This window comes from Ovis aries, chromosome 4, assembly GCF_016772045.2.
Source record: "Ovis aries strain OAR_USU_Benz2616 breed Rambouillet chromosome 4, ARS-UI_Ramb_v3.0, whole genome shotgun sequence".
Taxonomy (NCBI): Eukaryota; Metazoa; Chordata; class Mammalia; order Artiodactyla; family Bovidae; genus Ovis; species Ovis aries.
Window position 1 is genome coordinate 96,271,670 of NC_056057.1, and position 27,414 is coordinate 96,299,083.

Consider the following 27,414-nt stretch of genomic DNA (forward strand, 5'->3'; position numbering starts at 1 on the left):
ATTATTTTTTCATAGTATCATCAAATTGGGTAAATGCTGGGAACTTAGAAATTTCTACTATCTCCCAAAAAACACAGAACATAGTTTTTACCTTTCATTGCTTTATTCTTCATTGTTTTCTTCATTTTCTACTACCATTTAGGTATATAGGCTTCATTTCCCTTTGTCTCTTTTCACTAATTCAAAAAGAATTTTACTAGGCACAAGCTATCTTATGATGTTTTCCAGGTCTGACTCATGCCAAAAAAGGGCAGAGATTTTATAAGTATAGGTTGTGGGGTATGAGAAAGCAGCACATGGGGCCAAAAAAAACACAACATCTGATTTGTCATTATAGTTTTGTGTTTATAAGACAAGTCCGTTTTATTATCTCATATTACTTAACATAACTCAGGAATGCTTTTTCCCAAAGTTGAAGACTTAGCAATATGTGTAGGCAGGACCAAAAAAGGTGTGGTTCCTTTTAGACCATTTCCAAAAGGTGAGTCATGAGAGGGTTGTAAATTAAATATCTGCGAAGGAGGATATCTGGTATGAAAGGAGGACATACATTAGATTCCACAGCAATTAGACTTTTGTATTAAAAAAGCATCTGGTTTTAGAACTTGCAAAAAAAGAATAAGTGAGAATTTGAAGGAGATCTTGAAGAAAGCATCCAGGCACTCAACTAACGGTAATTACTACATACTGTGACTGTAATCACTGCTCCGCTTCCTAGGACACTTGTTATGGGGACGGTACCTGCAATGTATCCTCATGTGTGCTAGTTCACTTCAGTCGTGTCCAACTCTTTGAAACCCTACGGACTGTAGCTCACCAAGCTCCTCTGTCCATGGGATTCTCCATGCAAGAATGCTGGAGTGGGTTGCCATGCCCTCCTCCAGGGGATCTTCCTGACCCAGGGATCAAACCTGCGTCTCTTGTGTCTCCTGCACTGGCAGGCAGGTTCTTTGCCACTAGCGCCACCTGGGAAGTCTGCAGTGTATCCCCATTAGGACCTAAAGAGGGTGGTGTGCGTGTGAGTGTCCATGCCGCTCTGTAAGATTAACTTATTGTGGCTTCAACTTTACACATTCTCCATAATAGATCAGAAAAGCAATTAGTCATCTACCACCAAGTGTTCCATTTAACATTTTATGTTCCCACTGGAAGGATTACAATTCTAGTTCTGGATTCGAAACTTTTTGAAATAAGGAAAAACGAAAAACTTGAACGATGTGTTCTCTAAGACCACACAACACGAATGTAGAGCTTAACGCATATGCGTCTTTAGGAGTGCGTGTGTCACATGATGCAAAGCACACAGGTTGTTAACAAGAATGGTCTCCTCCGGTCTCCACGGCTGTGCACCACATCCGTGCTTGTGCACATGTTCCTGTGAACTGAAGCTAGAGACTCGCACTTGCATCAGGCTGCTGTGCAGATGACAAGGCAGTTTCCATTTCACACCTGGCACACACGGGTTGGTCAGTACATGTTAGAACCTGCCCCCTCTGTCCTTCAAGGTCATGTGCATTGTAAGTTTGCCTGTACTCACATAGGTTTAGCTTTCCCTATAGAAGAGCCATTGGGAAGGGCAAAGGATGATTCTGGGGCCAAGTCTTCCTTCAGGGTCCTTGAGGTCAGCCCCTAACCTTCTGTTTTAGAGGACCCCTCAGACATCTGGATTAACACTACTAAAAGATATGATGGCTTTTTCTATTTCAAATTAGCAGACATTGAAAATCAGCATGGGAAAAGCAGCTACCTCCAAACTCTCACACTTAAAGGAGTAAGTCCAGATTGAGACCTGTGGATATGGGCTCCGGTCCAGGCAACACCTGAGGACAGAGTGGTTCCTGTCAGTGTGGAGCTGGGGCTTCGAGCATCTTTTCTTCGGCTGACCTGAGCACGGGGCTTGACCAGCCATTAGAGTCAGGGAAGAAGGTGAATTCTTTTTCAAAGACTTCTTTAAAAAAAGAAAGTTGAAAAAATGTTTTAGGATTACAGCAGAAGTTTTAGGAAGGTTCAGAGGTTTCCCCTGTAATCGGTCCTCACATGTGGATAGCCTCTGCTATTACAATATCCCCCACCAGGGTGTACACTTGTTACAAATGATGAAGCTACAGTGACGCACTGTTACCACTCCAAGTCCTTAGTTTACAGGAGGGCTCACTCTTGGTGCTGTATATCCTACCAGTCTGGACAAATCTATGGTGTCATGTGTCCACCGCTACAGCATCATGCACAGTATTTTCACTGTCCTGAAAAATCCCCTGTTCTCCACTTGTTTATCCCTCCATCCCCACCTAACCTCTGGCAACCACTAGTCTTTCTCTTGTCTCCAGAGTTTTGCCTTTTCCAGAATGTCATATAGTTGGGGTCATACAGTTTGTAGCCTTTTTGAATTGGCTTCTTTCACTTACGAGTATGCACTTAAGTTTCCTTTCCAAGGTTCGATAGCTCATCTTTTGGTGCTGAATAATATTCCATTGTCTGGATATACCAACCCTTATTTATCTATTCACCTACTGAAGGACATCTTGGTTGTCTCTGAGTTTTGGCAGTTACGGATAAATCTGCTATAAACATCCATGTACAGGTTTTAATGTGGATATAAGTTTTCAACTCTTTCAAGGAACATGATTGCTGGATTGTATGGTAAGAGTATGTTTAGTTTTGTGAGATGCTAGACTACCTTCCACAGTGGTTGATATGAACCATTCTGCATTCCCCCCTGTGATGAATAATCTTGCTGCACCACATTCTTCTTGGCATTTGGTTTTGCCAGCGTTCTGCATTTTTGCCATTCTAGTAGATGTAGTGGTGTCTCATTATTGTTTAGAAGGAGAATTCCTCAGGTAAAGAGTCCCTTTATTTCCCTCCTATAGAGAGGATTTACTTCAGGCCCAAGGCTCTCTCTTTGGCCCTGGCCATGGTGCTGAATCATCTGATGTTTGAAAGTTCAGCTCCTACAATGGCAGTAGATTTATGATCTCACAGATGCAGAATGTGTATCAAGTGGTATAAGGCAGTGTGTGCCCCTCCTAAAGCCACATATTTAAGCTATAAAGTCCATCTGCTCCCTTGAGCTCCTTTTAAGGAATGTAAGATAGGCAGAGAATTTCTGGCTAAAATTTATAGATTAGGATGCTCCCAGTTCCGGAACTCCATTAGAATATGAGTAGAAGGTTTTTAAATAGTCTGAAAACCAGCTGGTGCCAAAGTCAGTGGAATACAGGTCAAGTGCAATATTTTACCCTCAATTTCTAAGGGAGTAGCAACAGCTATGCCATACTTCCCAAGATAATGATTAGAGAGAGGCTTCTGCTTCTCAGAGTGGAGGTTTCCAACTTCAGTGTGGTGCTGCTTTGCTGACAACCAGCAAATCTGTGTTGACATAAAGCTTTATCTTAGGTTAATCCTCAAAAAACAGAGTTTGTGGAAAACAGCACTTTTCATGCCAATGCTATACTGAGTGCTTACCTACACTGTGCAAGGTGTGTGCTGGGAATGTGGACCCTGACATCAAAAGGCTTACAGCCTATTAAGTGAGAAAAAAACATGAATGTGAGTGATGCCAGAAGAAGGCAGAAACGTACTGTTGCTCTCACCAAGATACAATGTGTTGGAAGAATTGTGACAGGACAGTGATCCACTCTGACCTAATACCTAAGCAGGGAGTTTTCCAGAGTCCTGCACTCTGGTCTTGACCTTCCACTTACCTTCCATTTCAGACCAGGGGCAGACATATCTAAATTGATGAAGTCCGGTCAGCCATACATTTCTTTTTAGAGAGGAATTCCACTTTGCGACGAGATCCTGGTCATGACTTTTGGGACTTCTGCTTGCTGGGAGCTCAGGAGGATTGCTTCCCCCCCACCCCATTCAAGTACTGCCAACCAGGGAGAGGACAGTCTCAGGCAGGTTGGGGCAGATAGTGTTTAATCTGCTCCATGGACACACATTGCAGCTCCATCTCCACCAGCTCTCTGCAAATAAACAAGGCAGAGATTACTGTATGGAGGTGGTGTAAATCATGGGCTACATAGAAATTTGTTTGGGAAGGACAAACCACATGTCAGACTTTCCTCTGCTGACTAGGGAGGACCCTGGTCACAATAGGATTCCAGTGTCTTTCACCTAATTAAGCATCAGGGGTTCCTCCTGCCCTTCTTAGGGTCTCTTTCTCAGGACTTAGGGTTCCCTGGTGGCTCAGCTGGTAAAGAATGGAGACCCAGGTTTGATCCCTGGGTCGGGAAGATCCCTTGGAGAAGGAGATGGCAACCCACACCAGTATTCTTGCCTAGAGAATCCCATGTACAGAAGAGCCTAGCTGGCTACAGTCCAGGCAAAGAGTTGGACACGACTGAGCACAAAGCTCTTTCTTCTGTCTCAGAACTTAAAAAGTACTTCAAAGAGAAGGTTGTGGCATGCTAGGTAAGCAGCTTGGGGAGAGTAGTATGAGATTTAATAGCATGAAAAGACAGCACTTGCAATCAGTTTGCCAATATCTTGAGGTGGAAACGGGCTGAGAAGCAGAGTTCTGGGCGTGTTACAGAGGAACTCGCCTCTCAAATCTTAGACAGTCCCTGGAACACTGTAGCTGCTCAACAAATCTTTATTCGACTGAATTGTGCTGAGATACTAAAGGAATGGGGGATGGCTGCTTCCCAGGGCCAGTGTTGTGCTCCAGAAGGCAAAGGGGAATGAGTCACGTGTTCTGGGCCTTTGGGACACTCCCACAGCCCAGCAGACCGTAATCCTCATGCTGTACAGCACCGAGGAACTCTTGCTTGGGGGACAAGAGGTATGAACTCAGGAAAAGCTTACCCAAGGACCTAGAATCTAGCCCATCTCAGCAGGACACATCTCTCTTTGTTTTGTTCCAGACTTTAGACTTCTTATTTTGTATTGGGTTATAGCTGACTAACAATGTTGTGACAATTTCAGGTCAGACCCATCATCTTCAGATAAAAAAAGACCCATATACATGACCACAACCCCTCTTTTTCTCTTTATGACCATTCCCACTTTCATTTTCAAGACCTCTGCAGGAGGTATTGCTATTGACCTTACCTTCTAGGTAGGAAAAATGGGGCTAGTGCTTTCTTTCAGCCCATCAGGACGGAAACAGGACCTTTTCCAAAGTCATCTCACAGTCATTTGCAGGCAAGGTTCCTGCTTCCCCTCCCCCCACCCCCACCAAGAATTTCATAACTGTTCACTGTTTTATTGTGGAAGGTCTGCTCATTTATGTTTCTCCTGGCCTCTTCCTCACCCGACTTTATTTTTTGCAGGAAGTCAGTAAGTGAGCTAGGATGAGAGCACAGCTCCATGTACAGTCCACACCTTAGTCCTTTGTCCTGGTTATCCTGCCTGCCCTTGACCTTCCCCTCTGGCCTGTTCAGTCACAGGAAGGAAGCCTGAAGGGAGTGGCAGCTGTTTTCATAGAGTAAAAATGCCTCTTTCAAAAACATACCCAAGGGCTGTGCTTTTTTCCAAGACCAGTTCTGACAGCTAAGAAGGCTAGCGCCCAACTGGCACACTCCAGTACCTTTGTCCTGTCACCTCCTGCCACATCAAGCCTTTGGCACAGGACTGGCTACTCACCCTCTGCCAGGCCTGCACCATCTCTGCCCAACCCATGGCGGGTGGTGTCCAACACTTTGGGGTTGATACAGACTGGTGCAGTGCCACACTTCTGTGGGTCTTTGTTTCCCTGGAGGCAGGATTTATAAAAAGCAGCAGAGATAACATGGACCTTCTTTCTTCCTCCTCCTCTTTGACTGCCTCCTAAGAATTTGATGAACAAGCTCCCTGTCCACCTACAGACCCCTCTTACCTACCTGAAGGAAGAATTGTGCGCCCACCACCACTCATGTCTTCTCTAGCTTTAGAAAGTGCTAATCCTGAGACAGCAAGTCGGCACAGCTTGGCCTCAAGCTTCCCAACCGCACCCACATACCAGGGCAGTGCCAGCTCAGGCACTTATCTATTGTTTCCACGCAGTGGGCAGGGTTGGCCATTGGATACTAAGGCCACCTGGGTGGAATGAGCCTTTGCAAAGCAGGGTGGGTCCAAAGCAGTTGGCCAAAGGTGGTTGCTTGGCCTTGAGAGTGTGAGTAAATGAGGGGTGTGGTGCTCAGAACGTCTCTAGAACCAGGTCTTGGGGATTAAGAAAAAAAAAGTTAATGCCAAAAAATTCTTTCATCAACTTAAAATAATTTCTACAGGGTTCTAAGCTCTGGTATCAGAAAAAAGCAAAACTCATGGCCTTGGGTGGCCATTGTGCGTAAATGGTGTAGGATAGACAGGATGTTGGCGATGCTCTTCCCAACCCTCACTGACTGCTGAACCTAAGGAAACAGTTCTTTTGGATACTTCTCATTTTTCCCAACTGTAGAATGGGGTTGTTCAGTCATTCGGTCATGTCTTGACTCTTTGTGACCCCGTGGACTGCAGCATGCCAGGCTTCCCTGTCCTTTATGATCTCCTGGAGCTTGCTCGAGCTCATGTCAGTTGAGTTGATGATGCCATCTAACCATCTCATCCTCCGTCACCCTCCTTATACTGTTAAAGCCCATCTAAAAGTCTTTAAAAAAATGATTGGCTTCAACAGCTTCAACAGCACATCAGCCAATATGCTAGATGACATATCAAATGGAACTTGTACTTGGCAGGCTCAGCAGTTGCTCTCATGACTTGCTTTTTCCATGTAACAAAATACTGACCTCACGTGTGGGTAGAAGTCCGTCTCTGCCCGCCATTGTGTTTAGTACATCATTTGTATTTCTGTGCTGTAATTTATTTAAATGATCTGCTATTAGACTGTCTCCAGTTTCTCATAACCCATGTGATGTAAGGTGCAGCCTCGTAGTTGATTCTGTCCACACCTTCGTGTCATTGCCTTGACTGCGTCACGAGTGAGGGTGCAGGGCTTGAGGGGTGTGCACATCCTCATGGCTCTGCTTCCTGACACTCACACCTCAGGGCCACCAGCCCTTCTCCCTGGCAGTTCCTGACATCAGGCATTTACTACCATAAATGAATATGTTGCTGCTGTAATGGAACAAAAATAGTGTCCTGTTGTTATAATTTGCTTTTATTTCTAATGAATTTTTTTATTTAAAAAAGGCTTAACTTTCTAAAACTTAAAACATGTAAAAGAAAGAAGAGGATGAACAAAACTACCAAGGCAAAGGAAGATGGCACCAAGGTTACAGGTGTGTGGCATCCGTCCACTCAGTAGTAATCCTATTATGGCCCCACATCTGGAGTTCCAAGTAGCCTCAACCAGATAACAAAGGCATTAAATGACTCACTGGAAAAGACCTTGATGCTGGGAAAGATTGAGGACAGGAGAAGGAAGTGACAGAGGATGAGATGGTTGGATGGCATCATCGGCTCAATGGACATGAGTTTCAGTAAGATCTAGGAGATAGCGAAGGACAGGAAAGCCTGCTATACTGCAGCCCATGGGGTCACAAAGAATTGGACACGAGTGAGCAACTGAACAACAACAAAAAGCCTTGTAGGGTTGATCTCAGCTCTCATCGGGTCCAGAGATAAAGAACTGTAACTGCAATGATGCTCTGATTTCTTGGAGGCCAGTTAGTAGAGACCCTCCCCTTCACACTTCCTCCTGACCTAGGCAAAAGCTGTGCCCTTGTTCCTCTCATCTTTCTCAGCAATACAGAAAAAGTTCTCTTTGTCGGCCACTTACATGCAGCCCCAAAGAAGTCATCTTGCCCCTTATCCACACAGAGCATAATACGATAATATGAACAGAATCCCAGCAGCTATGCTGCCCCTCAGGTACTAAAGAGCTAAAACAAAAAGACCAAAACCAATATAGGGTTGTTTGGGTACATAGTGATGCTACTATCTGGCATCTGTAGCTCAGATGAGCTTGTTTTCTTATCATTTTTAAAAATTGTGGGGACTTCCCTGGTGGTCCAGGGGTTGGGAGTCTGCCTGCCAATGCAGGGGACATGGGTTTGATCCCTGGTCCAGGAGGATTCCACATGCTGAGGGGCAACTAGGCTTGCATTCCACAACTCTGAGCCTGGGTGCTGTGACTGCCGAAGCCCATGCACCCGGAGCCCACGCTCTGCAATAAGAGAAGCCACCGCAACAAGGAGGCTGTGCACTGCCGTGAAGATCCAGGGCAGCCAGAAATTAACTGAATTAACTAAATTAACTGAATAGCCAGAATTGTGTGCTGAAGAGTGCACTGTCAGGGAGACTACTGCTAAAGTAACCTGGACTACCCTCGATGCATGCCGGCCAAGCTTCTGATAAGATTTCGCACCAGGATTTCATGGTCTTTTTCATGATGAGCAAATGAGAAGGTTCCTTTAATCTCTGGTCACTCCTTCCACCAGGAATGCCAATTGATCATCTAGAAGTCCACAAGCCACTTAAACCTCGAAGCTCCTTTTTAAATTTACTTCAGAAAATTTTTTTGAAGTATAGCTGATTTACAATGTTGAACAGAAAAGGGACTCAGTTATACATAAATATATATTTTTTCATATGTTTTCCATTATGGCTTATCCCAGGATATTGAATATAGTTCCTCGTGCTGTACAGTAGGACCTTGTTGTTCATCCATCCTATATATAATATTTTTATATAATATATATATATAATATAATTTGCATCTGCTAATCCCAGATTCCCAATCCTTCCCCCTCACCTTTGGTAACCACAAGTATGTCCTCTGTTTTTGTGAATCTGTTTTTGTTTCTAGATGTGCTCATTTGGTGTTATATTTTAGACCCCACATATGAGTGATATTAAATGGTCTGTGTGTTTCTCTTTCTGACTTACTTTCACTAAGTATGATCATCTCTAGGTCCATCATGTTGCTGCAAATTAAGTCTCTTGATCCCTCTGAAATGAATTAAGACTAATCCCTGGGGTCCAGCTTTTTTGGTTTCTTAATAACTAGTACATTGAAAACTGTTTCCTTAATTCTTAAAAAGGCCTTGAAATGTCACCTTTGAAATATACTTCATTTAAACCTTACAGCTTTGAAAAATCACAATGTCCAATCTAAAAGTGGCCTCAGAGGCAATATAAGTCAGGGGTTCTGAACTTTGGGGTTAATACCCTTGGAGGCTTCTTGGAAGGCCCTCAGGGACCTGTGAACCTTCTAAAATATACTTGTGTGTGTACACATGTGTACTATTTTTCTTTTAAGGGAGAAGGACCACAGCTTTCACTGGAGTCTTGAAAAAGGACCCCGATGGGACCACTTCGTTTCAGAGATGAGAAAATTTGGCTCTTTAAAATGGTCAGGTAGCTGGAACTAGACCCAAGCCACCTGGCTTTGAGCTCTTTATACAGTATTATACAATTAACTTTAAAAACCTTATAGCTATTCAGTTAAACACAGTGAACTCATAGGCTTGTTGACTTGCTTCTGAAATCCCACTAACATGATAATAAAGGGTAAAATAAGTATGAGCCAATAAGGACAAAGAGAATGCCAGAGTAGACAGCAGCCTGTGAGGCTGTGGACAAAATCTTAAGAGAGGAGACAGATACGTGGTAAGGAAACAGGCCAAAACCTTAAGACCCCAGCAAACTGGTAACTGTGCACGTTGGTGGAAAGTGGAAGGTGCAGTCGCCTCTGAAAATGGGGACCAAAAACAGGCTTGCTGGGAGTCTGGGTGAGGGCTCAGTTAGAACTCCAGGCTTCTCCCCTGTCCTCCCCAACACAGATGCCACTCTCTGGAGAAGCTCTGGACTCAGGGACTCTCAGGCACAGCCATGGGAAGATCAGGTGTCTTACTGCGAAGAGGGTTAGACTTTAGTCCATGTTGTGAACAGTCAGCTTCCCTCATTGTTCAGCTTCTAGCTGCTTTCCTCAGTTCAGTTTCCAGAACCTGGCAGCCAAGCTTCCACTATACCTCCATGCTGGGTTGTCTGCTTGTGGTTGTCACCATGCCTGTCTAAGGCTGGGAACCACCCTTCCCAGAACCCCTTTCCTGGCACGATTCCAGGCCCAGTCTGCCAGTGAGAGGAACGTGAATAAAGATTCGGGTGCCAGAGTGGAGGGAACACCATTATTCCAGCGGTCAGATGTGATCTCTCCCCACAAGCTCCCATTTCACAGCCCCTTTTGGTTGGTAGATGCTGTGGCTTCTTGGAATTGCCTGGTGCCTCCAGCTTCTGCTCATGTTGCAGGCTCACATCTTCAGTGACAATTTCACTAATTCTCTAGTTGCAGCTTTCAAGGCCTCCCCTTTTCCCAGCAAACCTCGTCCTGCGTTTGTGAAGACCCTAAAGCCTGTATGGGCCTCCCAGGTGGCACTAGTGTAAAGAACCCACCTGCCAATGCAGGAAACATAAGAGACATGGGTTTGATCCCTGGGTTGGGAAGATCCGCTGGAGGAGAAAATGGCAATCTACTCCCGTATTCTTGCCTGGAGAATCCCATGGGCAGGGGAGCCTGGCAGGCTACAGTCCATGGAGTCGCAGAGTCGGACATGACTTAGCGACTAAACACACACACGTTAATGGCTATAATTAATTTATTCTAGTGAAACCTGTGGTGATTCTCTTTGAGCCTAACTGATTGACTCCCAGCAGGAGAATGAAGGATTCATCACTGAAGAAACTGACCAGACCAAAAAGTGAAAAAACCCGACAGTTTATAGAGAATGAAATTGGGAATTCTCAGTGAGCAGCTGTCCTTCCAGTTACCCTGTAGTGAAAGGGTTAGTCACTCAGCCATCTGACTCTTTGCAGCCCCATGTTCTGTAGCCCACCAGGCTCCTCTGTCCATGGGAGTCTCCAGGCAAGAATACTGGAGTGGGTTGCCATTCCCTTCTCCAGGGGGATCTTCCTGACCCTGGGATTGAACCTGGATATCTTGCATTGCAGGCAGATTCTTTTACCGTCTGAGCCACCAGGGAAGCCAGTCACCCTGTATGCGTTTTCTATTGCTGCTGTTAGAAATTTTTACAAACTCAGTTGCTTAAAACAACATAAATTTATGACCTTACCATTCTAGAGGCCAGAAGTCTGAAGCAGGTCTCACTGGAGTAAAAGCAGTGTCTGCAGGCTGCATTCCCTCCTGGAAGTTTTGGCGGAGATTCTGTTACCTTTTTGTCCCAGCTTCTAAGAAGCTGACTGTATTCTCTGGCTTGTGACTCACATCCTCCATCTTCAACGCCAGCAATGTGGCAACTCTCCGACCTTTCTTAGGTAGTCAAGTCTCCCTCTGAAGACAGCTGGGAACCATTCTCTCTTTTAAGGGCTCAAGTGATTAGATTGATCCCACCTGGGTCATGAAGGTTGCTCTCTCCATCTCAAGGATCTTAACCTGAAACTCATCTGCAAAGTCCTTTCTGCCATGTGATGCAACATTTCTACAAGTTCTGGGGTTTAGGATGTGGACATCTTTGTCATTATTCTGCCTCTCATGCGTCCTAGGATGAGCCCAGCAGTTGGTAAGTTCTGCCAATGTAAAGAGAGCTTTCAACAGCTTTAAAGTCCGCATCCTTAAATATGAATGGATAGTCAAGGATCACAAGACATCCGAGAAAGCCTCTAACGTGAAAGACAAAACCAAAAATTAAAACACAAAGAAACTGGGATAAACAGGTTTATTAGCAACAGTGCAGGGAGCAGAAAACTTTAAAAGGTCGGGGAGAGAAATATCTATTTAACATCTTCAGAGACATTCATGAATCCTCAAAACAGGAACAAAAGGCTAGAAAAAAAAAGACAAAAACTCTCAGATATTAAACACATGTTAGCAAAAATAAGAATTTGATATTAATGTTTTGAAAATATAGGTGGGAATTGTCCCAGAAATGAGAATAAGATCAAGAAGATAGGAAACTGGAAGGGGGAAAAAAAGAAAAATAACAGAGATTGTCCAGGAGGGCCAATATAGGAAAATTAACATTTCCAGAAAGAAAGAACAGTGAGAATGAATACATGAAATTATCTAAGAAATAACAAAAATTATTTTTGAGTTGAACAAAATAAACTTCCAGGATGAAAAGGATATTAAATACCTGGTTGAATAAATCAACAAAAGCTCGATCATACACATAATTGTGAAATTTAAACAACATAAGGAAGAAACAGACTCTCCTAAAAACTTCCAGAGAAAAGGAGCCAGAAAGTAGCATTGTATCAGACTACTCAGCAACACAGGGAGCTAGAAAACAAATGTCTGTTTTCCAATCAGGAATTAACATAAAAGTAAAATGAAAAGCCTCAAAAAATTACCTCCTGGTCATTCTTTCTTGAGGGCTTCCCAGGTGGCGCTAGTGGTAAAGAACCTGCCTGTCAAAGCAGGAGACAGAGATGCGGGTTCGATCCCTGGTCGGGAAAATCCCCTGGCAACCCACTCCGGTATTTTGCCTGGAGAATCTGATGGACAGAGGAAGCTAGTGGGCTACAGTCCATAGGGTTGCAAAGAGTCGAACACGACTGAGGCAACTTAGCACACACGTCCTTTCTTAGGAAACTACCGAAGGATGGGCACAAAGTTAAAAGTAAAGCAAGAGACATTCCAGGATCCAGGGTGGGGAATCCAACCCAGGAGAAAAGCAAAGCAGTTTCTCCATTCTGAAGGAGATCAGCCCTGGGATTTCTTTGGAAGGAATGATGCTAAAGCTAAAGCTCCAGTACTTTGGACATCTCATGAGAAGAGTTGATTCATTGGGAAAGACTCTGATGCTGGGAGTGATTGGGGGCAGGAGGAGAAGGGGACGACCCAGGATGAGATGGCTGGATGGCATCACGGACTCGATGGACTTGAGTCTGAGTGAACTCAGGGAGATGGTGATGGACAGGGAGGCCTGGCGTGCTGCGATTCATGGGGTTGCAGAGAGTCGGACACGACTGAGCGACTGAACTGAACTGAACTGAACTGAATGAAATTAAGTCCTGGGATGATGGCTGGGAACCATGCCCAGAAAACGGCCAGTCCAGATCACCACGGGAGGATACACAGCTCCAAGAAAAAAACGCTGAGATGGTCTTAGGGTTTCATAGTGAAGACTGGAAAATAATTAAGTATCTAGAAAATTGAGCAAGTTAAAATTATGAAATTACTAATTTCAGTATTAAAAGTTTAAAAAGAAATGTAAAATTATGTAGACCTGGGTTCGATCCCAGGGTTGGGAAGATCCCCTGAGGAAGGAAATGACAACCCACTTCAGTCCTCTTTCCTGGAAAATCCCATGGACGGAGGATCCTGGTAGGCTAAAATCCATGGGATCTCAAAGAGTCAGACACAACGGAGAGATTTCACTCACTCACTCATGCTGTCAACAGTATATAATTACCGACACTGATTCTTGGTTTAACTGAAAATTGTGCTGTAACTAAACTGTGATGGTAAATGGAGTACGATGTACTTAAGTGTGATGTTAGAACTAAATCCTCATTTCCCATAGTAGAAAAAGTAAAATAAATAAAGGAGAAATGAGGAATAGCAGTATGAGCATTTTAAATGGAAGAAAATAATCAGAAGAAACAAACGGGCTGAAAATGGCAGCTTGTGGACGGGCAGGGGATGGCCCTTTGTTACTGCGGGACCAGCACCACCTGACCTGATAGTCTGTGGACATGTATGCCATTGCTGGAGATGTAGAGAAAGACAAGCCCAATGCCATCAGACTGAAAGCAAATAAACAAAACGTGGTCTGCCCACACGGTGGGGTATGGTTCACCCACAAAAGCAATGCAGGCAGACACTGCGACAACATGGCTGAGCCTTGAAAATGTTATGCCAAGTGAGTGCAGCCAGGCCCTCATACTGTGCGTATCCATTTGGCATGATGTCCGGAACAGGCAGGGCTTCCCAGATGGCGCTAGTGGTAAGGAACCTGCTTGTCAGTGCTGGAGATGTAAGAAACGTGGGTTTGATCCCTGGAACGGGAAGATACACCGGAGGAGGACATCCAGACCACTCCAGTATTCTTGCCTGGAGAATCCCACGGGTAGAGGAGCCTGGTGGGCTGTGGTCCATAGGCCATGTATCACAAAGAGTCGGACACAACTGAAGCGACTTAGCACACACATATGCCAGGACAGGCAAATCCATGGAAGGCGGATGGGTGGCAGAGGGGGCACTGAGGAGACCTTGCTTAACGGCTACAGAATTTCTGTTGGGAGTGATGAAAATGTTCTGGAACTAGGTAGTGGTGAAGGCTACACAACAATATGAAAGTAGGAAAAGCCACTGAGCTGTGCACTTTAAGTGGTTAAAATGGTGAACTTTAATGGTGGTTTATTTGGGACTTATAAGTTAGGTAACTTGCATCTCAGTAATAAAGTTTAAAGAATACTGGGTTCTGTCTATAGAGTATACAGATTTGATTTTAATTTTTTGTTAAACGAAGAGTTGTTTACAAAGTCTCGAGAGCATATTTCCACAGTCTCTGGCTTTGGTAAGCATAGGGTGATGAATATGATTGAAGCTTTTGATGATTTATGGTTTCCACAGTTTATGAGGATCAGTCATCATTCTGAATAGTCAAGATTATATCTTAGGCACATTAGACAGAAATGAATTATGTACTAACCTCCAAACATAATATTAGAAATATTTATGCATGCAGTTTTTCAGTAAACTTAACAGCTTGCTTTCTTGTCATCTGACACTTTCAAAGTAGAGAAGTGCGGAAAACTTAATGAATTCAGAGTTCTGGAAAGTGACGGCTTGTGAATGAGGTTACACTGTGTTCTGGTCCTTTTTTCCCCCAATTGTATTTATTTCTCTCTTGTTGGCATCTCTTGCTTCTGCAACATCTTCTACTGCCTGTTTCATTCAGTAGTTGATTACTGAAGATCAGGTATGTCATTCTGGCCACAAAGAAGGGCTTGATCCCTCAGAGACAAGCCAGGAAGTAAATCCTGGCCACTAAGACTTGGGGTCTCATGTGTACATTATTTTCAAAGTTCAAATTTGTTTCTGTTGTTATTTTTAGTGGTTTATTTGGGATTTTGGTAGGTCACCAAGAGGACTTGAAAAATCCAATCTCACTTAATAGCTTTTCAGGATCTATCCGAAGTTTTGCCTTACTTGTTATTTTCTGCTAAATCACTTGACTTCCTCCTTTGTACAGCCTACTTAAAAATTCAACCGATTTGCCTGTCCTGGCATATGTGTGTGCTAAGTCGCTTCAGTTGTGTCCGACTCTTTGTGACACATGGCCTATGGACCACAGCCCACCAGTCTCCTCTACCCGTGGGATTCTCCTGTAAGTGACACCACTAAAAGTTTTACTCGTACATGGATTGTTCCTTAAGAATCACTTGGAACAATGCTGCAAAATAATGCAGCTAAACGTTTAATTAGACAGTAGTTTATGATTAAATGCTGTACACAGAGTTTTGTTTGCAAAATGTTTACAGCTACTAAGTAGTTATAGTCCATGATTAATTCGTGGCAAAAATCTAGTAATATAAATTCATTCCAAGGAAAAACCCAGAAAGACCAAGTGACTTGCCAAGATCGTACTGCATTAGGAATCAATAAAAATGTACATTAGGACTCTTAGTTGAACAGTCTCCATTTAAATAGTTACAAGCAAATTAAGTATTTGCATATTATATAAATAAAATTAATTTATGCCAATATCCTAATGCCAAAGAACCATTTGTGAATCTTGTAGCATTCAGTATACTTATTAATAAGTGGAAACCTTTAAAGGTTTTTAGCAACATATATTTGACTTTTTAAAACTGTGACTTGTTAGCACCTTGTCATGTATTACTTGGGAGCCACTCCCACCTCCCTCCTCAGTAACTGCACAATAACAGTCTTTAGTTAATGTAATGATTATTTTTCTAAATAATTATAAACAATATCCCTAATTAAAGACTTTTCTAATATCCCTTCATTATTTAAAGAATAATAAATAATATATCTTCCAGATTTTAGCAAACACATATATATTTCATCTTGTTCTACACACACACATATACACAAACACAAACACATAGAGTTATGGGCTGTGATATCTATTATGCTACTAAAAATGCAACCCCAATTGTGGAATAGTAAAAGCACATTGGTGGGAAAACTGGTGAGCTGTGAATCAGTTCTGAGACTTAATGAACAGTAAGGCACCAGTGTTGGTTTGTTAGTGTTGACAGTGAACCATGATTACATACAGCATGACAGAGGGTGAGAGAGAAAACCTCTTTGTACTCTTTTTGCCTTTTCTTTAATGCAAAGTTATTCCAACAAGAAGTTTACCTAAAAAATTAGGTCCTATAAGCAGAAAGTTTGAGTCTAGACATGAGTACTATGAGCTGTATAACAAACAGCTACTGCTGTGTAACAACCAACCCCCAAACGTAGTGACTTAAAGCAACAAACCTGTATTTATTTTGTTGTTTTAATGTCCCAGTTTCTATGGGTCAGGAATCTAGGCACATTTAACTGGGTTCTGTGACACAGGGTCTCTCACAGGCCACAGTCAAGGGATTAGCTGTAGCTGCAGTCACCCCCAGGCTGTTTGCAGGAGGTCTCATTTCCAAGTTCACTCACGTGACTCTTGGCAGGCCTTGGGTCCTCAGGAGCTACTGTCTGAAGACGTCAGTTCCTTGCCAGATGTGCCTCTCCACTGGGCAGATCCCAACGTGGCAGGTGCCTTTGCTGAGAGAGAGAGAGACAACGTATACAAGAGCATGACAGAATCACAGCTATTTGTGACTTAATTTCAAAAGTCACATCCTTTTACTTTTTGCTGTTATTTTATTTGGGAGAAGCAAGTCATTAGGTCCAGCCCACACTTAAAGGGGAGAGCATTACACTGGGCATGAAGACCTGTAGGTGGGAAGCAGAGGGGGCCATCTGAGAGCCTGCCTACCAAATGAACAGGCCTGGCGTGCTGTAGTCCATGGGGTCACAAAGAGTTGGGCACGACTGAGTGACTGAACTGAACTGATGGTGATACCCACAGTGGAGACAGCAGCACTAATGAAGAGAAGAGCCCTGGAATCGGTGATTTGGGTTTGTACTCCTGCACAAAAATCTTAAGGTTACACCGTCACTGACAAATCATTTCTTTTCGCTTGTTCTCTCGTGCAAAATAGGAATAACAGTAATAAGAGCAACGTCACAGGATGATTTTAAAAGTTCAGTTAAATAAGATAATTCGTGTAAAAATGCTTACCAAGTGCCTTGCACAAAATAGGAGTTCAGTGTTAGCTGCTGCTATTGTTATCATCATTGTTGTTTCTTTTCCAATTTAGCATCACTTGAGCCAGAAGCTGGAGAATAAGCTGGAGTTCTAGGCTGAGGAGGAGAAGGAAGATCCCGGCAGAGGAACTATCACACACAGGCTTGGCGGTGTGAAGGTAGCTGCAGGTTCGCAGCAGCAAGCAGCTGGGTGAGCTCAGAAGCTGGGCCCTGGGGGCAGGGGTGGGTCTGGAGAGGAAGGCAGCCCTATAGGCAGGGGTGAAAACCCCCCAGGGAAGGAGGGGGAGCCAAGTCACACGTCAGGAGAAGGATAACCAGAGGCAACACAGAAGCTGGAGGGAAGGTGAGAGGTAGGATAAGAAAGCTGCCTAGGCTCCTGAGGGTGCAGGGTGGATTTCAGAAAGGCAGGGCAGAGAAGCAGCACAGCCTGGGGAGTGAAGTGAGGCTGGGGCAGCGGAGGGGAAAGGCAGACACTTCTCAGGCGGTCAGCCTTAAGGTGGCGGGCAGAGAGCAGGGAGAGCTGGTTTGGGGGAACGAAAATCAGCACAGCTTTAGTATTATAACTGAGACCAAAAAATGGGGCGGCGGTGGAACCCCCTGGCGGTCCAGTGGTTAAGGCTCCATGCTTTCACTGCCGAGGGCCCAGGTTCAATCCCTGGTGGGGGAACTAAGATCCCTGTTGCTTAGAATAGCAGGTGAAACTATCTAGTCTTCTCTGGAGCCAAAGTTCAAGTACAGCTGCCCCACAGCCTGTCTTGAGTAAGATGTCCTCATGGAAGAAGGCTGTGGGGAATGTGACCACTTGGTCCTGACTAGACCAACTGAAGAATTGTGCCAATTAGCGTGTGTGAGTGTGTGTGTGTGTGTGTGTGTGTGTGTGTAACTTATCAGGCGGCCAAGTCTGGTACAGCTGTTGGAGTGAACAAGTGATTCTTTGCAAAGGTAAAGATTTTGTATGGGGGAAAAAACGGAAACATGGACACGAGGAATTCAGAAAGATCTTCGTGGCTAGAATTCTAGTTTGAGGAAAATCATCATGTAGCAGGTGTATCTGAAGCAGGGGAGTAATAAGGTTGCTCAGGGGGAAAACAGGTAAGAAAGCAACAGGCAGAGTCCTGGGGAACGAATAACCAGAGGACAGAAGCAGCAGCAGCGAAATGGCCTTACTTGATGTGCGTGGCTGACGGAATGTTTTGGCAACAGATCCCATGTCGTAGCCCTCAAGTGGAAGGACTCTCCCCGACAAATTGCAGGCAGGAGTGGGGAGAGGCAGGGCGGGTGTGGAGAGGGCGGGGAGGTGGCGGTCGAGCTTTGCGAAGCAGGGCGAGGAGTCGCCCGATGTCAGTCAGGCTCCGGGGCTGCTCCAGGCCAGAGAGAAGATGGAAGGTCGAGGTCTGGCCTTCCCGCAGGAGCCCCTGCTGTGTTCCAGGACGGGGCGTGAGGTCAGGCTGACGCTGGCTACGCCGCACCGGCGCCGGGGCAGCAGCCTAGAGGAGCCCTGGGAGGCGGGGCGACTGAGACAGCTCCCTCCCGAGCCCTTCCGTGCCCCTCCCCGGCCTGGGACCAGAAACTCAAGGGCGGTTTTCAGTCTTCACGACTTCCCATCCACAGTAAGGAAGAAAAATTCAGGAAAATGGTTCGTGTGTAACCTGAGGCCTTCTTCACCTTGTTTGCTATACTGAACAGAAACGTTAGCTTCATTGTGCCCTAGAAAGATAAACTCGGTCATCTGTGCACCTTCCTTCACACGCCTTGTTAGATTTAACTTCCAGCTGCCTGAGCCTGATGCTGCCTTCAAGAGAAAGACCTGGCTGACCATGGAATTCACTCCACCCCACGGAGGCAGGGGAGTGTCAAAGGTGAGGTTCACAGGCTTCTCACTGGGGGCAGAAATTACTCCCTCCTCATGACACCTCCCAAATGACCCGAGGAACTGACTTCACCCACTTTTTCCTAGGTGTCCAGCATCAAAACAAACATCCCTACAAAGTCTGTGGAATTCCTCTAAAATACAACCACTAGGAATATGCTAATAGTTATTAGCATTTATTAGCATTATTAGTATTATTACCATTTATTAGCATTAAAACACACGTAATTCATGGCAATGAAACTAAAAAAGAAAAACCACCTTGATAGGTCCATTTTCTTAGTCTTGACCCCGAAGGTCACCAACACGTTCTCTCTCCTTAGTCAGCAGCCCGGTGCTCTTCCCCAATCATTATAACCGATTTCAGATGGTGCTAGAAAATTATATTGACTCTGAACACCAAAAGAAATCAGTCATCCTCTAAGGGGGGGTCACAGGAGGAGGCGAGGGCTGGGAAGGCCCCAAGATTAATCAATCTGCCATCTGCCACACTCTGCTTTAATGCACGCACGGTGGAGGCTGTGTCATGGGAAGAGTGCTATAGAAGGTTTATCGCACAGATGAGTGTGAAGTTCTAGGAATGAGATGTTGCGTCATTGACCTGTTGTGTGTAACGCCACGGCTCACCGATGCCAGTGGTGGGTTGGGTCAGCACAGCTCCAGGCAGGCTCTCCTCGCCAGCTGGCCTTCAGGGCTTCGTCCCTTTTGTCCTTTTTGCCGCCGTTGGTGCAGCTGGTCTCCCCCAAGAACACTGATTTCAAATGGTGCTAGACAATCACTATTTAAATCTAAACCACCATATGAAACCAGCTTCCTGAAGAAGCTTTGAGATCTGTTCTTCCTTCGGAATGCTCTCTTAAAATAAACATAGACAACCTGGGATGGGAAAAGTGGAAACATTGCTGTGAGGTATTTCCTTTGTGGTGTAAGGAAAGCCTTAGCACATCTGTATGCTTATACTTCTGTCTTTGTTTCCATAGCTGATGTGGGTCTGGGCCAGTGACTGTGGCTCTTTAATTCTCAAGCTGCCCAAAGACTCAGTGTTTATCATTCAGGGGCAAGGCACAGGTCAACTTCTTTACTCCTGGTGGGAGGTCAAGGGAAACCCTCTACTTAGGTAAAAGGTCAGCCGGAGCTGACCCAGGGGTTGGAGTGCCCAGTGCAGGATGAGTCAGAGTGGTACAACATCCACGTAAATGGTACCAAGTAAGCAGGTGCTCTGGTACAAGTTCAAGACCACGCTTTCCTAAACCTAGTGCTTTCGTCTGAAGATAATTTTGTTTGAGTCAAAGAATGACTATGATTTGGGGGGGCCTAAAGGAGATAACATAATAGCTCAGAGGCAAAGTAATATATTGATGCTGCTGCTACTGCTGGTAAGTTGCTTCAGTCGTGTCTGACTCCGTGCGACCCCTAATGAGAGCCAATTTTTTTTTTCAGAATGGAATTCCTTAGATTGCATCTATTTGTTAAGGATTCCTGTTGGCTTTACTTAAGCTCCCTTCTGTTCACTGCACCCCTGGTTCTCCTTAAATTATTTTTTTGCTGCAGTTCTTTTCTCCTTCCCATTATCATTCTTGATATCATTTATTAGGAAGCTTACTGCCATTCCTTTTAGGGTTCCAGGGATCCAAGAAGATACATACTATGTCCAGGTCACCCAACCCAAAGAGATATGCTTTCTTTTTTTAAAACTGTTATGAAAAATTTCAGACACACATTACATCTGAAGGACAATGAAACGAATTCCTAAATTTCTTCCACTTAAATTCAGTAACTGTTCATTTTGGGTACTTTTGCTTTAGTGATGTACGGCGTATGCATACTTTTTGCTGAATCATTAGAAAGTGAGTCAACAACTATTATGACATTGTGCTCCTAACTTTTTGAGCAGGTCTAAAGAAAATGGGGCCATTCTTCCATATAGTTATATTTTATTCATACCTAAGAAAATTAACAATTCCTTAGTATCATCTGACGTCTAGCCTATATCCAAGTTTTCCCACTTTCTCCAAAAATTTTTCTTTTATGGATTTGTTGGGTTGTTTTCTACCCCAAATCCCATCAAGGTTCACTCACCAAGACTCTTTGGTTTCTTTTAACTTAAAACATCTCCCTGTCCTTTTTTGCTTTTCTCATGTTGGCATCATCTTGTGAGAATGGGTTTGAATCTTGGTTGTACCACTCACTTAACTCTGCTCTCTTTGCTTAAAGATTAATTAACAGAAACTTAGCTCTTCTTGACTTGCCTCATACATCAAATGAGGGTGGGAAGAACATCCAATTAAACGTGCCTGTGGTTGAGGATTCCAGGTGGGCTCAGCAGGATGTTAATAAAGGAGGGCAGGGAGTTCAGCTCACATTCTTATCCTTGACAGGCTTGGCCACTGACCCCTTCATCAGGAGATCGCAACACAGGCTCACCCTTTACAGTGGAAAAGCCGCATGTATGTGCCTACTGCTACTAGGCTAGATTTCTCATCTCTTTAAATAAAGAAATAGAATACTATTGGGCTGCAAAGCTGGGTAGCAATCATTTCATCAAAGCTACTGCAAAGGAATGCCCATATTTTGTGAAGTGACAGGCAGTTAACATTTCAATCGGAGAGTCAATTCAAGCATTTAAACCGGAAAAAGTGCCAAGACACATGTAATCACTGGCACTCTCAAATAACTATGTCACTAATTTTGTTCCTTCTGGATATCCTATTGTAATTGATAATAACAGTGACTGAAGCTATGCAAGATGCAGCCAGACTGTTCTCATCATTTTTGGTTAAAAAAAAAAACAAACCCAAAATCCAGAACAAAAAGGTCTGCTTATGTTTTACAAGTGACTAGTTACAGCTTTTGCCTACTGCCAATCAGAAGTTTTGTTTTGTTTTCAAATGACTGACACTTCAGTTATGGAGAAAACGTTTTCCTGAAGAAAAGTAAAGAGTGAATTGCTTCTTGTTACTTAAGCCTAATAAAATCATACATACTTTGTACATCAAATATATGTCAAACCCACCCAGGCACTTCATGCACATACATAACACATACTGTATTACAAATCATACTTTTCTGTTCCCTTAGCAGAAACAAAGAGATAAGGTAAGTTTTGTGTTATCCTTTAAGTATATTTTTCAAAAAATTCAGCAGAAGAACGAAGGTGGATATATCCTTTCCCATGTATATCCCTCCACGTGAGGAGGCATTCCTAGCAGACACAGAGTAATCGGCACAGGGATCAGTCATGTAGTATACTTCTCTGAATTTTGTAATAAGCAGCAAACCGAGGTACTTAGTTGGTGACTGTAAAATGACTTAAGCCAAAATACAGTGAACTAGAGATCTTGAGTGAGTAATCTTCTAAAGCAAGAGGTTGGTTTTCTTCAAAGAGGTCTGTAGGCAGGCTGGCTATTGAATTAACACAGAGGGGAAAAAAATCGCATTGTTTACTAGTAAGCGAAAAACAAAGTTGATAAGTTAACAGGCACTTGTTCATTCTCTTTCCAGGAAAACAAGACGACAGCGCGTGGTATCTGCTTACTTTGATGAGTGTTTCAGTGACAGTCAACTGCAGAGAAAGACTTTGCTCAGTAAACATCAACATGTTTCCACTCCTCCCCATCCTCCCACCTCCAACAATCCATCTGATTGTTCTGTATTTCCAGGCCAGGAGAGGGCAGGGCTGAGTTTCTGTAACTCAGGGTGTTTCTATTTGACCCCTTGACAGTGCCAAGGTATTGCATCATTTGAAAAGAATGTTATTTTTTTTTTTAACAAATCTTTCTTCCACACAGGATACACACTTAACACTGTTAAACTCTCCATCTCTAGGAGCCAAGTAACCACCTTTCAAGAACAAAATCCTTCCTTAGTGTCTCTCAGCCCAGGGGCCACAAGGATGTGTTTCTGTTTCAAAATCCCACCTGCGATTCTTTACCTTCATACTGTTTTTGAACAGGTTGCCCTTCTCTGTATTTTTTCTTCCAGATCTGATAGGAAAGTTAGAGCCAGAAATGTGAACCGGGGAGCCACACCGGTAACTCCTGTGTGGCAAAAGCAGAACAGCGGAAACATGTTGTCTTCCTCGAAGTGAAATGCTAGTTGGTTCTTGCACGAGCTAACCAGATTAAGATAATGTCCCTTGGGGCCTGAGGATTTCACAAGGAGATGGTATCTGACTATGACACTTCTTTGAGAAGGTAGCTTCAAAATGTTAACAGACGTCAGCATATGAGAGTCCTGGCCTGAATATTTAGGACTAAAGTTACAACTCTTTTATCGGTTGGAAGGTGCTGGATCCTACGGTGGGAGGTGGTTTTCTATTGACTTACGTGCCTTTAATGAGTATTTTCTTACAGGAAATGGATGAATAAGAGTCACAGAATCTGGCGCTGGGCTGTGCTATCGACTAGCTGTGGGATCTTGGGCCATCATTTAATTTTGCTGGGCCTTCTTATGCCGATCTAGAGAATGGAGTTACAGATTCCGGTCCTGCAGTGGTTCTTAAAGGCATCAGGATTTCAGTATGAGGAAACATCTGTAATTTTTAAAGCACTGCACTCAAACGTTGTTTTCTTAGATGGGTTGGGACACTGTAGTGCCTTTGTAGGGGGAAGGCCAACATGAACTGAAAAGTGGATGGAAAGGTTCTCTGGATAATAGCTTCCACTTTTGGAAGACTTACTCTGGGCCAAACACGGTGCTACATGCTTTCTACGCATTTTCGCATGTTCATCCGCCTACAAGGCTGTGGAATTATTTCCAGTTTCCAGGTACAAGAACAGAGATTTAGTGAGGGTGCAGGACTCGCTCTGGTCAAAAAGCTTAGGACTGACAAGACGAGGGATCAGACTCCCTTGCTTGATTCCAGGCCCAGGCTCTTAGTCATCCTTCTTTGCTGCTCGGATACTGTAGCAGCCAATCTTCACATGGCCGTGTGGGTCTCTGAACACAAACTGGCTCTGTGCTGCAGGTCCTCACCAGTAGGCACATACACACATCACTGGAACCAGCCTTGGCCCTATTACCAGAAGTGGCACCTGACGACAAAGAGGAAGGCGAATACTCAGAAATTGGTAGGTTGGCCCAGGGCCCTCAGCTACACTCTGACTTGCAGTGTGACCTTAAACTTGTTAGGTCTTCTCTAAAGCTTTGTTCTCCCACTAATCTTAAGGAAGCTCCAGGCTTTTTTAAGTCCAGCAGCCCCTTCCCACAGGGGGTTATGGCAGCGCTGAAACACTTGTCTCCAGATCAGCCCCACTGCTCATCCTCCAAAGCTGCCTGTTTCTGTGGGGCATTTGGTGGGCTGGTGCAGCGCAGCCTTGTGGAGCCGAAACTCACTCCCTGCACAACCTGGGGGAAGTTACTTGACTCTCCATGCCTTGGTCTCCCCATCTGGGAAATCACACCTGTGTACTATGAGGACCCACACCACGGAAGGCCGATGTGAGGGTGCAGCCCGAGGAGAAGCAAGCAGAACTAGAAATGGCACGTGTACACATTCAGTAAGGGATGGTGACGATGATAAACAAGGGACAGGTTTTCCTTCCGCATGTTATAAGCAGAGACATGGCTATGAGATCAGCCCCGGCTGCCAAACAGAAGGGCCCCCACAGCATGGGGGCTCACCCCTGAGCTGTATGGGGCACATTTCCTCAGTCACTCTGCACAGGAGTCTGGTGAGTACTAAACCCTGAAAAGATGCCCTTGGACCTACGAATGGCATCTCCAATTGAACTGCCTGGGGTGAGCAGCTTCAATATTTTCTGCCTTCTCCTCTTCCCATTCTGAGACCCGAATATGGGATCCCATATCCTTGCTTCTAAGCAGGCGTTCATGTCATAGTCTTTTTCTGATAGTAAATCGGAAGTTGAGTGTTTCAGAGAAAAGAAACAGAGAAGGAACACTGATGACCATTTAAAAAACTTTACTGGGGGGGATCCTCCAGGAACAAAATAGTACAAAGCTCCCTTGAGACTGATTTAGGAGCAAGAGCCTCTACTTACATTAGGTGTCACAGCAGTCTGTTGAGGAGAAGTTCCAGGCACGGAAATCCTCAGGGAGCGTTTGTTCAGAACAGCAGCACCTAGAATTTAAATGACACTATGAGCCCTTAGGGAACATCCCAGAGCCACAGAGGAAGACGGGGAGTAAGGAGCACCTTCTGCATCCTGCTTAATTAAGACATGCAGTTTGAGAGGGTTCTGTCCACCCCAGTGGCACACACCACCTCTCTGTGTGTGGAGTTGGTGTGGCCGATGCTAAGGAGACTGTCCGCAGACGCAGGGCTGTGCATTTCGCCGCCCATCAAGGTGTGTTCAGGTAGATGTCTTATGAAATAAAACACTGTAGTGACCCTCTACCTCTAATCACGAAGAAGGACAAGCAAGCAGCCTGCACAGGTGAGGTGAGGTGAGTTGAGGTGAAGTCGCTCAGTCGTGTCCGACTCCTTGCGACTCCGTGGACTGTAACCTACTAGGCTTCTCTGTCCATGGGATTCTCCCAGCAAGAGCTTCTGTTAACGTTTTCAGAACTGATTTCTGCCACTGTGGGCTGCAGCGGCACAGACTCCAGAGGGCCAGCAGAGGGCAGCACGGGTCTGCACATTTGACCTCTTCCCTGCTTGGGAAGCAGGCAGACAACCCAGAACAGGTTCCAGGGACACTGTGCCCTTTGGGGTCTAACTTGAGGGGTGGAATGCTCCTTCCACCACATCACAGGAGGAGTGGGAGCCCAGGTTCCTAAAATCTGGTGGTTTGAGGTAAGGCTTGAGTCTGCACGTGGGACCTGCCAGACTCCCCAGGGGGCTTCAGAGCAGCTTCCAGGAGAGTTCACCTAGGGAGGACCCGGCTCTCAAGCCTTCACGTTTCAGCCAGTGGGAGGCTGAGTGACTCAGCAGGCCATGCCAGAAAGTCTGTCTTGGCAAGTGACCGCCTCATGACATGTCTTAAGTTAATGGCTACAACCCCTTAGAGGAGGAATGTCAACACAGTGGAGGCAGAGAGCAGCTGGCTCATCAGAGGATGGGTCAGAACCTGGTTCCTGGGAGCAACCTTTCGGCCCAGTGCTTCTGAGGGGGAGGGACTGTGCTCAGGTGCCTCATGGTGCCCTCAGAACAGGGACACACTATGTCAGGAAGATCCTTCAGAGTCGGGGTTGAATCCAAAAGGATCTTGACCAGTAAGAGAAACAGTTGAGAGAAAGCAATAGGTATAGAGATATAGATGAATTATAGATATTTTAAGTGAAATATAGAGATATTTTCTGTTGTGCTTACAACAGAAAAGCCAATCTAAAAAGAAGTCATGGAAATGGAGAACACGTGGGAAGATTTATCAGGGTGAACACCAAATTCTGGCCACCACGGAGTCACACACGTTTCTGGGACAGTTAAATACCATGTGTGATAGCGGCTTCCGAAATTGCCTGCTCATAAACACGAGGACAGGACCCAAGTCAGAGAGGAGCTCTTTCCCTTTGTGATGGTTAACGGAGATATGCAGACTGTTAACTGGGGGCTTTCCAGTATCTGGGAGAAGTGTTTCGAGTAGTTCATTTTAGGTGCTGGGAAGTGCTTCAGCCAACCTCTTCCTGCAAGAGCTGGAGATAAAGCCTCATTCTGAAGATGCTTCTCCCACCCTGGAGGTCACTCCTCTGAGGACCTTGGGAGCACTCTGTGCCCAGTGCCTGCAGCCTCATAAGACTTAGACGTGTGGGCATCATCTGTGGGTGGGGACACCAGAGCACGAAAAGAATTTAGTCAAGAAGACCATATAAGTTGGTACCAAGGTTTTCAACCATGAGAATGTAAGTGTGCCAGAGGCATTTTCCACTGACATCTCCACCCTCTGCCTCTCATAGCGCAGGAGGATGGTGCCTCCTACCAGCTGCTCTCATCTAAGCACAAGGCTGAGGCTGGTCCCCAGCCCATCACCAAGGGCACAGCTTACTTCACTCTTGGGATTCCTGCTGCTTTCCTAGAATGGGGGGAGGGGGTCAGGTCAGCCTACACTTTCCACTGACAGCCCTCTGCCACAGAGGCCCCGTGGTCTTAGGTCGTTCTCTTGAACCTTGAAGGTGTTAGAAGCTGGTCCTGGTCAGTCCCTGCCCAGAATCAGTCTACCAGTATCTGTTCCTTGTCTTGGCCTTTCCTCGTGAGCATTAGCTCATCTGAGTGAGTACTGCTGTTCTGGCTTTTCCATCTCAAGTGCCATCGAGCAACCTCCCATTTAATGGTCCATTGAAACTGGGAACAGAGAGACAAAAGTATAAGCGTGGAGATCAAAAACACCAGGATTCAGATTTTCCCACTGACACTTGTCACGCAGCTTGGACAAGCTGTTTAACCCTTTAAACTTTGTGCTGTGTGCTTAGTTGCTCGGTC

The 27,414-nt window shown here is 44.9% G+C and overlaps 1 long non-coding RNA gene and 1 other non-coding gene across 8 annotated transcripts in view; both read right to left on the bottom strand.

Annotated features, from left to right (window-relative positions):
- Positions 1-337: 337 nt before the first annotated feature.
- The window catches only part of LOC106991099 (uncharacterized), a 239,365-nt gene continuing 212,288 nt past the window's right edge, over positions 338-27,414 (bottom strand). For 5 of the 7 annotated variants that reach the window (XR_009600439.1, XR_009600441.1, XR_009600440.1 and 2 more), the window contains 2 exons: positions 25,037-25,116; positions 20,717-24,070 (listed from right to left, as the gene is read on the bottom strand). This is a non-coding gene — a long non-coding RNA (uncharacterized LOC106991099). Of the gene's footprint in view, positions 24,071-25,036; positions 25,117-27,414 lie in introns of all 7 variants that reach the window. The other 2 variants (XR_009600443.1, XR_009600442.1) reach the window with 2 other exon arrangements.
- On the bottom strand, positions 19,391-19,454 carry MIR29A (microRNA mir-29a). Its single transcript, NR_107880.1, has one exon. It is a non-coding gene; the product is annotated as a microRNA mir-29a (primary transcript).